Source organism: Phyllobates terribilis, unplaced genomic scaffold (assembly GCF_046119375.1).
Source record: "Phyllobates terribilis strain yellow unplaced genomic scaffold, ASM4611937v1 Scaffold_3__8_contigs__length_932513732, whole genome shotgun sequence".
Taxonomy (NCBI): Eukaryota; Metazoa; Chordata; class Amphibia; order Anura; family Dendrobatidae; genus Phyllobates; species Phyllobates terribilis.
Genome location: NW_027362763.1, coordinates 4052769 through 4064963, shown reverse-complemented (window position 1 = coordinate 4064963; position 12195 = coordinate 4052769). Strand labels below are relative to the sequence as shown.

The following is a 12195-nucleotide window of genomic DNA, read 5'->3' as shown; positions in this document are numbered from 1 at the left end:
GGCAATTACGTCAGGTTGAAAGAGCAGCGGCAAAAAAGCCTTGTCATAGCAGCAGACAAGTTTTTGAAGCTGCTTGTGCCTCCAACGTCCCCCGAACAACAAGATGCAGGGTCCTTCAGAGGTTTGCAGCTGTGCATACGCCATCCTGTCGACCTCCTCTATCCACTTCACACAAGCAGAAACGGCTACAGTGGGCCAAACATTACATGAAGACTGATTTCAAAACTGTTTTGTTCACGGATGAGTGCCGTGCAGCGCTCGATGGTCCAGATGAATGGAGTGGAGGATGGCTGGTTGATGGACACCCCACGCAAACACGGCTACAGCGCCAACAAGGAGGAGGTGGAGTAATGTTTTGGGCTGGAATCATGGGGAGAGAGATTGTCGGCCCCTTTAGGATCCCTGAAGGCGCTAAAGATGAACTCCATAATGTATGTGGATTTTCTCAAACAGCACTTCCTGCCATGGTTCAAGAAGAAGAACCGTGTATTTCACAGCAAGATCATTTTTCTGCATGATAATGCACCATCTCATGCTGCACATAAAACATCTGCATCTCTGGCTGATATGGGCATAAAACGGGACAAACTTATGGTGTGACCCCCATGCTCCCCTGACCTCTACCCCATTCAGAACCTTTGGAGCATCATTAAAAGGAGTGTCTATGATGGCGGGAGGCAGTTCACATCTAAGCAACAGCTCTGGGAGGGTATTCTGTCCTCATGCAAAACAATTGAAGCAGAAACCATCCAAAACCTGACAAATTCAATGGACGAGAGAGTTCAGAAGCTCCTTTCGAACATGGGGTCCTATGTGAAAATGTAACATCACCTAGAATAAAGTTTTGAGTTGAAAACTGTTTGATTTCAGTTTCTAACAACCTGCTAATGCTTATAATTTCAAAAATGACCATTTTTTTGGTCTTTATTAAAATGAAAAGGTTGATCGAAAAGTTTGGGGGATCTAAGAGTGTGGCAACCCAGTAGTCATGATTACTTCGAATTCTGACAATATGAGGGTCATGCTGCAGGTAGTGCAGCAAGAAGGCACTTATGTGTCTTGCGCATCTCGGAGCCCCAAAATTATTTTCCGGGCTAGATGCAGCTAAAAATTATTTTTAATTTTAAATCTGGTGAAGCTTATTATAGATGGCCTAATAGGATCAGTGCTGCACACTGCTACAAAGCCCAAATTATTTTCCAGTCAAGATACAGATAAACATGATTAGTAATTTGAAAGCTTAAAACGGTTGGTAGGGTGATTTTAACCAATCATCAAGCTTTTACTCTCCCCAGGATGACACAGGGGTAGAAAAGTCGTTTCGGATCCATGATTTGTTCATCTTTATGAACGTGAGTCTGTCTACATTATCAGTGGAGAGCCGCGTGCGCTTATCTGTCAGCACACCACCAGCAGCGCTGAACACACGTTCAGACAGAACGCTGGCTGCGGGGCATGACAAGATCTCCAAGGCGTAAGTGGCTAGCTCCGGCCATTTATCCAGATTGGAAGCCCAAAAAGAGCAAGGGTCCAGTGACACAGTCGTGGCTTCAATGTTTACTTGGTGATACTCCTGTACCATCGTCTCTAGGCGTTGACTATGTGTCAGACTTCTTGTCTCCTGTGGCCTTGCAAAGGATGGGCTAAAAAAGTGGTGAAATGATTCCGCAAAATTGATGTTACCAGCAGATACTGTGGTTCTGTTACGGTTTGAGTGCTGAACACTTGACGGTCCCACGGTTGGCAAGTTGGAACTGTGAGATTCACTACGTGCACCACTGGTATTTTGTGGAAAAGCACATGTAAGATTCTGCAACAGTCTCTGCTGATACTCCTGCATGCGTGCATCCCTTTCTATGGCAGGAATATTTTCTGCAAATTTACTTTTGTACCGGGGATCTAACAGTGTGGCAACCCAGTAGTCAGGATTATTTCTAATTCTCACAATTCGAGGGTCATGTTGCAGGTAGTGCAGCAAGAAGGCACTCATGTGTGTTGCGCATCCAGGAGCACCAAGTCCCTGTTGTGTTGGTGGCGAGGTAACAATCATGCTTCCTTCCTCTGTCCTCTCCCCCCAACCTCGCACAACAGAAATGTGATCAAGGTCTCCCTCATCTGATGAGTCTTCCATCAGTTCGTCCTCCACTTCTTCCTGGGCTCCTGCACCTTCCTCACTAGTTTGGCTGCTACCATGCGCCCTGGTAAAATCATCTCCCCCACCCTCACATGCCTGCCGCCTTGGTGCTGCCGACCGTCTGGACCTTGCAGATGTTAGCCCTTCCGCATACAACTCCTCCTCCTCTACTTCCTCCACCTCCTCTTGTGCCACCACCTGACTCCGAATTCTGTTTAACATGTGCTCCAGCATGTAAATCACCGGAATAGTCATGCTGATAATGGCATCGTCAGCACTAAACATCTTCGTCGCCATTTCAAAACTGTGCAGAAGGGTGCATAGGTCCCTGATCTGAGACCACTCCTCCAGCGTGATTTGACCCACCTCTGAATCTCGTTGGCCCAGGCTATACGTCAGAACGTATTGCACCAGGGCTTGTCGGTGCTGCCACAGTCGCTGCAACATGTGCAGAGTTGAATTCCACCGGGTAGGCACATCGCATTTTAGCCGGTGAAGTGGCAGGCCCAACGACTTCTGTAGAGATGTAAGTCACTGAGCTGCGGGATGCGAACGGCGGAAGTGAGCACACAGCGACCGTGCCCTCTGCAGAAGGCCATCTAGTCTGGGATAGTGGGCTAAAAATTGCTGGACAACCAGGTTCAACACGTGAGCCATACAAGGCACGTGTGTGACATTGCCCCGGCGAAGGGCCGCACCCAGGTTTGCAGCATTGTCGCACACGGCCTTCCCTGGTTTCAGGTCCAGTGGAGACAACCATTCATGAAATTGGTTCTCCAGAGCTGACCACAACTCCTCAGCTGTGTGACTCACATTTCCCAGACATTTCAATGTAAAAACCGCCTGATGACGTTGAGCCCTACTGCCAGCATAGTAAGGAGGTGTGCAGGATCCCTTCTGCGCAGTTAGAAAGCTTGTGGCATGACCAGACAGGCTTTGGGTGCAGGTGGAAGACCGAGAGGAGGTTGAGGAGGCAGAAGCAGTGGAGGAACTTTGACATAAAGAGGATTGACGCACAACTCGTGGGGACGGCAAGACTTGGACAGCAGCCCCTTGTCCTGCTGTCACCATAGTTACCCAGTGCCCAGTCAGCGACATGTAACGCCCCTGTCCATGCCTACTCGTCCAAGTGTCTGTGGTGAAATGCACCCTGTCACACTCAGAGTTTCTCAAAGAAGCGGTGATGTTGTGTGCGACATGCTGGTGGAGCGCAGGCACACCTTTCTTTGAGAAGTAGTGCCGACTGGGCATCTGGTACTGGGGCACTGCGACGGACATAAGGTCTCGAAAATCCTCTGTGTCCACCAGGCGGAAAGGCAGCATTTCTGTAGCCAAGAGCTTGCAGATGGTGAAATTCAACCTCTTAGCTTTCTCATGGCTAGGAGGAAATGGTCTTTTACTTGTCCACATCTGAGGAACCGAGGGCTGGCTATTGTGCTTAGACGGGGTTGATAAGGGTGTCCCCGGCAAACTGCCGGTCTGTGAGGAAGATGCAGGCGGACATGTTAGGTTGCCTTGATCCAAAGGTGGTGCTATCGATGTCGGACAGCGCTCAAGACCAGCTGGTGTTACCACCTCCAAAGAAAATGATGACCTGCCAATCACGCTGGCTGTTGCGGGTAAAGAGGTGGCAGGTCTGCGCCCCAAAACAGGTGTGACTGCTGTCCCCCCAGTCACAGAGGATGAAGAGGCCGCGGATGCACAAGATATGGCAGACGGTGGTTGGCCCGGCCGGCTAGGCCGCATTGTAGCACACTGAGCTTCCCACTGCAACTTATGCTTCATGTCCATGTGCCGGTTCATGCATGAAGTACTCAAACTATGTATTTTTTGGCCTCTACTTAGCTTTTGCTGACAAATGTTACAGATAACATGAGTTGGGTCATCTTTATCGATCTGAAAAAATGCCCAGGCTATGCAAGGCTTAGCACCCATGCGACCTGAAGAGCCACCACGACTTGTGGTGAGAGGCAGAGTTGTGTTTGAGGATGCAGTTGTTGACGTTCTTCCAGTACTACGTCTCTGTCCAGGAAGGCGCAACCTGACAACGTCGTCACTAGCATCTTCCTCCACCTCCTCTGCTGACCTCATCTCTTGGCTGACTGTGGGTTGACAGTAAGTGGGATCTCCGACCTCATCATCATCACCCTGTGCGTTATCACACCCGTCGTCCTCAGAGCCAACCTGTTCCTGCCCTGACAAAAAACTAAAGTTGTCGCTCCAATCAGGTATTTGAGTCTTATCATCGTCTTCCTCATTGTCTCCACCAACAGGAGTTACAGTTTGGGAATGAGGGTCTACATTATGGTCAGAACCTTCTGCGTCTGGTCCTGGATCCGACTCATAAAGATTCTGGGCATCAGTGCAGATCATTTCCTCGTCTGGATTCACAGAAGCGCTGGAGTCGACCTCTGATTCCCAGGCTATAGTATGAGTAAACAGCTCTGCAGACTCAACCATCTGTTCTACCTCATACTCAGACGGGCAGCTGGAGATTTGGGAGCTGTGAGGAAGCAAGTGCGATTTGGGTGACACCTTTGAGGACTGGAGTATTTGTGATGTTGAAGTTGATGTGGAGGAGAGCCCACTTAAAGGAGCACTTGATATCCGTTGAAGCACCTGCTGTTTTTGTGCCTCATCTGGAATTTGTAGCGATTGGCGTGGCCGTAAGAAAGGGATCTTATCACATTGTCCGCTAAAAGAAGTAGACATTTTAGTTTGGCTGGAAGATGGTCTTTCTTCTGCACCTACCCCACGGACACAACCTTTTCTCCCCTTCCCAACACGCCTATTCCCCTTTCCACCAGCAGCAGGCCTTTTTCCACTCATTTTGGTGGTTAACTAATTCACAACTCTGGAGTTGTTTGCACAAAAAAACAATGGATGGTAACCGAGCAGAGCTGAGTGGCCAAACTGTGGTATTAGGCCAAAACTATTGGCTGGGTTAGATGCAGAAAAAAATTATTTTTAATTTGCAACCTGATGGAGGTCAGTATAGATGGACTAATAGACCAAGTCCCACACACTGCTAGAAGCCCAAATATTTTTTCAGAGCTAGATGCAGAAAAAAATTATTTTTAATTTGCAACCTGATGGAGGTCAGTATAGATGGACTAATAGAACAAGTCCCACACGCTGCTAGAAGCCCAAATATTTTTTCAGAGATAAATGAAGAAAAAAATTATTTTAATTTGCAACCTGATGGAGGTCAGTATAGATGGACTAATAGACCAAGTCCCACACACTGCTAGAAGCCCAAATATTTTTTCAGAGCTAGATGCAGAAAAAAATTATTTTTAATTTGCAACCTGATGGAGGTCAGTATAGATGGACTAATAGACCAAGTCCCACACACTGCTAGAAGCCCAAATATTTTTTCAGAGCTAGATGCAGAAAAAAATTATATTCAATTTGCAACCTGCTGGAGGTCAGTATAGAAGGACTAAAAGAACAAGTCTCACACACTGCTAGAAGCCCAAATATTTTTTCAGAGCTAAATGAAGAAAAAAATTATTTTAATTTGCAACCTGATGGAGGTCAGTATAGATGGACTAATAGACCAAGTCCCACACACTGCTAGAAGCCCAAATATTTTTTCAGAGCTAGATGCAGAAAAAAATTATTTTTAATTTGCAACCTGATGGAGTTCAGTATAGATGGACTAATAGACCAAGTCCCACACACCGCTAGAAGCCCAAATATTTTTTCAGAGCTAGATGCAGAAAAAAATTATATTCAATTTGCAACCTGCTGGAGGTCAGTATAGAAGGACTAATAGAACAAGTCCCACACACTGCTAGAAGCCCAAATATTTTTTCAGAGCTAAATGAAGAAAAAAATTATTTTTAATTTGCAACCTGATGGAGGTCAGTATAGATGGACTAATAGACCAAGTCCCACACACTGCTAGAAGCCCATATATTTTTTCAGAGCTAGATGCAGAAAAATATTATATTCAGTTTGCAACCTGATGGAGGTCAGTATAGATGGACTAATAGAATGATGCTATGCCCAAAAGATTTTACTTCACTAGGTGCAGTAAAAAAATTGGTATTCTATACACAGGTGGTATATCTTGCAACACAGATAGGCTACTCCACTGACTAACACACTCTGCAATAGGCCAAAAAGGATTAGCTTTGCTAGATTCAGCCAAATGCTGTGAAAAAAACTTGCACAGCACTGGCACAGACCTGCCTGGCAAAAACTGATAGGAACTGATGTAACCTAGTCCTGAAAAGGACTCCAATTACAATTAGTCTTTACTCCCACAATCTATCTATTTAAGAGCACAGACCTGCTTGATAAAAGTCGTAGGAAATGCTGTAACCTAGTCCTTAAAAGGACTGCAATCACAACTATTCCCTACTCCCAAGCTATCTGTATATTTGTGCGAAAATTGGCTTGAAATTAACAAGGTATAGCGCACACAGCAACAGCGGTGCCGTCTAACACGCAGCTGCAGCAGTGAGAAAATGGTGGCGACGGGGAAAATGGCTTGGTCTTATAGGGCAAGGACATGTGACATACACTGCCAATCACACATGCCCTTGCTTGTGTGAAAAAAAGCACTTCGCTCCGTGTGTGCGCTGCTGATAGGCTGACAGATTGCACCTCCCCACTGCAAATGCGGGAAAGAGAAAAAAAAATGGAGATCTTCATTGTTCCTGCAGAGATCCATCCCCTGCCCCTCCCCCCGCCCCGCTGTACACTCAAACTGCGTATTAACATTAATTTTCATCATTACTGAGAAAAAATCCAGTTATGATTTTGGTGCACGAACAGTTATCGAACATAACCTCGAACAGCCGAATTTTTCTCAAATTGTTCGTGTTCGCCGACCGGCTCGAACACCGCCCAAAACAGCTCGAATTTGAGATTGGCGAACAGTTCGAGTAGAACAACGCTCATCTCTAAAGAAGAGCCTGAGACTTAACACGAAAAATTAAAACAGACTAAAAGCATCACCAAATGTGAAAAACAATACATGCGTTGGCTGAGAATCGAACTCGGGTCAACTACTTGGAAGGCAGCGATTCTCACCACTATGCCACCAACACTTACAGAAGCCATGTTTTTTTCTTACATTTTCTGCACTAACAATACGAAATTATTAGTAAAAAGTAAGATGTGCCAGGAAAAAAAAACCCACATAAGTATTGCATTGACCAGGAATCAATCGCAGGTCAACTGCTTGTAAGGCAGGTTGCTCACCACTATACCAAAAAAGCTTAAGGTACCCAGCATTTTTTTCACATTTTCTGCACTAACCCTACAAAATTGTTAGTAAAAAGTATGAGGTGCCTGAAAAAAAAAAACACCAAAGTTTTGTATTGGCTGGGAATTGAACCCAGGTAAACTGCTTGGAAGGCAGCTATGCTTACCACTATACCACCAACGCTTACAGCGTCAGCTTTTTTTTTTACATTTTCTGCACTAACATTACAAAATAGTTTGTAAAATGTATGATATGCCAGAAATAAAACTACATAAGTATTGCATTGGCTGGAAATCGAACCCGGGTACACTGCTTGGGAAGCAGCTATGCTCACCACTATACCACCAATGCATGAACCCACTTGACTGGTTTGGGATTTTGGCTGTTAAATCTGCTAAAGTTTTACTTAAAAAAGGAGGACTGAATATGTCTTGAAAGAGCCAATTACTTAAAAGTTTAAAAACAAGGCAAAGCATTGTCCAAAACTCAAAGATGAATTCTTGTGATTCAGCTATGTAGCTTTTCCACCAATTCTTACATTTCTCTCAATTATTTTCACTTTTTTGCCAATAAGGTAACTAAACTCTTACCAAGAAAGAAAGTACACTATGAGCCTTAGCTCAAACAGATTACAAAGAGTCAACAGCACCAAATTACCCCTAAAGACCTCTGCCATTTTTGGCATTTTTAACACTAACTCTAAAGACAGAGGAGTTTTTGGAATCAGTTATGTAGCTTTTCCACCTCTGCCTACAAATTCTCTCAATTAGCTTTGCTTTCTGCCCACTAAGGTAGCTAAAGTGTTACCAAGAAAGAAATAAAAGCATAAGCCTTAGCACAGAAAGTGAAAAAGATTCCAAACACCACCAAATGCAAAAAAACAATGAGTTCTTCAAGAATTAAACTATGGCCTATTGTTTTAAAAGCAACTACACCCACCAGCATAACACCAATGCCAACCCTGACATTGCTTTCGTATTGGAGACTAACCCTACAAAGTATTTAATCAACAACTGAAGAGCAGAAGATCAGTTAGATGAGACAGTTGAAAAAAATCTAAGAAATATTCTCTTCAATTTTTTTCTCATTTTCGTGGTTGCTAAACTCTAAGAAGAAAGAAGAGCATGAGCCTTAACACGAAAAATTAAAACAGACTAAAAGCATCACCAAATGTGAAAAACAATTCATGCATTGGCCAGGAATCGAACCCGGGTCAACCGCTTGGAAGGCAGCTATGCTCACCACTATACCACCAACACTTACAGAAACCATGTTTTTTTCTTACATTTTCTGCACTAACAATACAAAATTATTAGTAAAAAGTAAGACGTGCCAGGAAAAAAAAAAACCCATAAGTATTGCCTTGACCAGGAATCAATCTCAGGTCAACTGCTTGGAAGGCAGTTTTGCTCACCACTATACCAAAAATGCTTAAGGTACCCAGCATTTTTTTCACATTTTCTGCACTAACCCTACAAAATTGTTAGTAAAAATTATGACGTGCCTGAAAAATAAACACACCCATGTTTTCCATTGGTTAGGAATCAAACCCGGGTCAATTGCTTGGAAGGCAGCTATGCTCACCACTATACCACCAATGCTTACCGGATCAGCTTTTTTTTTTACATTTTCTGCACTAACATTACAAAATAGTTTGTAAAATGTATGATATGCTAGAAATAAAACTACATAAGTAATGCATTGGCCGGGAATCGAACCCGGGTGAACTGCTTGGGAAACAGCTATGCTCACCACTATACCACCAATGCATGAACCAACTTGACTGGTTTGGGATTATGGCTGTTAAATCTGCTAAAGTTTTACTTAAAAAAAGGAGGACTGAATATGTCTTGAAAGAGCCAATTACTAAAAAGTTTAAAAACAAGGCAAAGCATTGTCCAAAACTCAAAGATGAATTCTTGTGAATCAGCTATGAAGCTTTTCCACCAATTCTTACAATTCTCTCAATTTATTTCACTTTTTTGCCAATAAGGTAACTAAACTCTTACCAAGAAAGAAAGTACACTATGAGCCTTAGCTCAAAAAGATTACAAAGAGTCAGCACCAGCACCAAATTACCCCTAAGATCTCTGCCATTTTTGGCATTTTTAACACTAACCCTAAAGACAGAGGAGTTCTTGGAATCAGTTATGTAGCTTTTCCATCTCTGCCTACAAATTCTCTCAATTAGCTTTGCTTTTTGCCCACTAAAGTAGCTAAAGTGTTACCAAGAAAGAAATAAAACCATAAACCTTAGCACAGAAAGTGAAAAAGAGTCCAAACACCACCAAATGCAAAAAAACAATGAGTTCTTCAAGAATTAAACTATGGCCTATTGTTTTAAAAGCAACTACACCCACCAGCATAACACCAATGCCAACCCTGACATTGCTTTCGTATTGGAGACTAACCCTACAAAGTATTTAATCAACAACTGAAGAGCAGATGATCAGTTAGATGAGACAGTTGAAAAAAATCTAAGAAATATTCTCTTCAATTTTTTTCTCATTTTCGTGGTTGCGAAACTCTAAGAAGAAAGAAGAGCATGAGCCTTAACACGAAAAATTAAAACGGACTAAAAGCATCACCAAATGTGAAAAAAAATTCATGCATTGGCCGGGAATTGAACCTGGGTCAACTGCTTGAAAGGCAGCTATGCTCACCACTATACCACCAACACTTACAGAAGCCATGTTTTTTTCTTACATTTTCTGCACTAACAATACAAAATTATTAGTAAAAAGTAAGACGTGCCAGGGAAAAAAAACCCACATAAGTATTGCATTGACCAGGAATCAATCGCAGGTCAACTGCTTGGAAGGCAGGTTTGCTCACCACTATACCAAAAATGCTTAAGGTACCCAGCATTTTTTTCACATTTTCTGCACTAACCCTACAAAATTGTTATTAAAAATTATGACGTGCCTGAAAAAAAAACACACCCATGTTTTGCATTGGCCAGGAATAGAACCCAGGTCAACTGCTTGGAAGGCAGTTATGCTCACCACTATACCACCAACGCTTACAGGATCAGTTCTTTTTTTTACATTTTTTGCACTAACCTTACAAAATAGTTTGTGAAATGTATGATATGCCAGAAATAAAACTACATTAGTATAGCATTGGCCGGGAATCGAACCCGGGTCAACTGCTTGGGAAGCAGCTATGCTATCCACTATACCACCAATGCATGAACCAACTTGACTGGTTTGGGATTATGGCTGTTAAATCTGCTAAAGTTTTACTTAAAAAAAGAAGGACTGAATATGTCTTGAAAGAGCCAATTACTAAAAAGTTTAAAAACAAGGCAAAGCATTGTCCAAAACTCAAAGATGAATTCTTGTGAATCAGCTATGGAGCTTTTCCACCAATTCTTACATTTCTCTCAATTATTTTCACTTTTTTGCCAATAAGGTAACTAAACTCTTACCAAGAAAGAAAGTACACTATGAGCCTTAGCTCAAAAAGATTACAAAGAGTCAGCACCAGCACCAAATTACCCCTAAAGACCTCTGCCATTTTTGGAATTTTTAACACTAACTCTAAAGACAGAGGAGTTTTTGGAATCAGTTATGTAGCTTTTCCACCTCTGCCTACAAATTCTCTCAATTAGCTTTGCTTTTTGCCAACTAAGGTAGCTAAAGTGTTACCAAGAAAGAAATAAAAGCATAAGCCTTAGCACAGAAAGTGAAAAAGAGTCCAAACACCAACAAATGCAAAAAAACAATGAGTTCTTCAAGAATTAAACTATGGCCTATTGTTTTAAAAGCAACTACACCCACCAGCATAACACCAATGCCAACCCTGACATTGCTTTCATATTGGAGACTAACCCTACAAAGTGTTTAATCAACAACTGAAGAGCAGAAGATCAGTTAGATGAGACAGTTGAAAAAAAGCTAAGAAATATTCTCTTCAATTTTTTTCTCATTTTCGTGGTTGCTAAACTCTAAGAAGAAAGAAGAGCCTGAGACTTAACACGAAAAATTAAAACAGACTAAAAGCATCACCAAATGTGAAAAACAATTCATGTGTTGGCTGAGAATCGAACTCGGGTCAACTACTTGGAAGGCAGCAATTCTCACCACTATACCACCAACACTTACAGAAGCCATGTTTTTTTCTTACATTTTCTGCACTAACAATACGAAATTATTAGTAAAAAGTAAGACGTGCCAGGAAAAAAAAACCCACATAAGTATTGCATTGACCAGGAATCAATCGCAGGTCAACTGCTTGGAAGGCAGGTTTGCTCACCACTATACCAAAAATGCTTAAGGTACCCAGCATTTTTTTCACATTTTCTGCACTAACCCTACAAAATTGTTAGTAAAAATTATGACGTGCCTGAAAAAAAAATACACCCATGTTTTGCATTGGCCAGGAATCAAACCCAGGTCAACTGCTTGGAAGGCAGCTATGCTCACCACTACACCACAAATGCTTACAGGGTCAGCTTTTTTTTTACATTTTCTGCACTAACATTACAAAATAGTTTGTAAAATGTATGATATGCCAGAAATAAAACTACATAAGTATTGCACTGGCCAGGAATCGAACCTGGGTCAACTGCTTGGGAAGCAGCTATGCTCACCACTATACCACCAATGCATGAACTAACTTGACAGGTTTGGGATTATGGCTGTTAAATCTGCTAAAGTTTTACTTAAAAAAAGGAGGACTGAATATGTCCTGAAAGAGCCAATTACTAAAAAGTTTAAAAACAAGGCAAGGCATTGTCCAAAACTCAAAGATGAATTCTTGTGAATCAGCTATGGAGCTTTTCCACCAATTCTTACAATTCTCTCAATTATTTTCACTTTTTTGCCAATAAGGTAACTAA

General features: G+C 42.4%; 4 non-coding genes across 4 annotated transcripts; all 4 read right to left on the bottom strand.

Annotated features, from left to right (window-relative positions):
- Positions 1-9049: 9049 nt before the first annotated feature.
- Positions 9050-9121, bottom strand: TRNAG-CCC (transfer RNA glycine (anticodon CCC)). Its single transcript has one exon. It is a non-coding gene; the product is annotated as a tRNA-Gly (tRNA).
- Positions 9122-9960: 839 nt separating this feature from the next.
- TRNAE-UUC (transfer RNA glutamic acid (anticodon UUC)) lies at positions 9961-10032 on the bottom strand. The gene has a single exon. It is a non-coding gene; the product is annotated as a tRNA-Glu (tRNA).
- A 438-nt stretch (positions 10033-10470) lies between these two features.
- On the bottom strand, positions 10471-10542 carry TRNAG-CCC (transfer RNA glycine (anticodon CCC)). The gene has a single exon. It is a non-coding gene; the product is annotated as a tRNA-Gly (tRNA).
- A 1349-nt stretch (positions 10543-11891) lies between these two features.
- TRNAG-CCC (transfer RNA glycine (anticodon CCC)) lies at positions 11892-11963 on the bottom strand. The gene has a single exon. It is a non-coding gene; the product is annotated as a tRNA-Gly (tRNA).
- Positions 11964-12195: the final 232 nt, after the last annotated feature.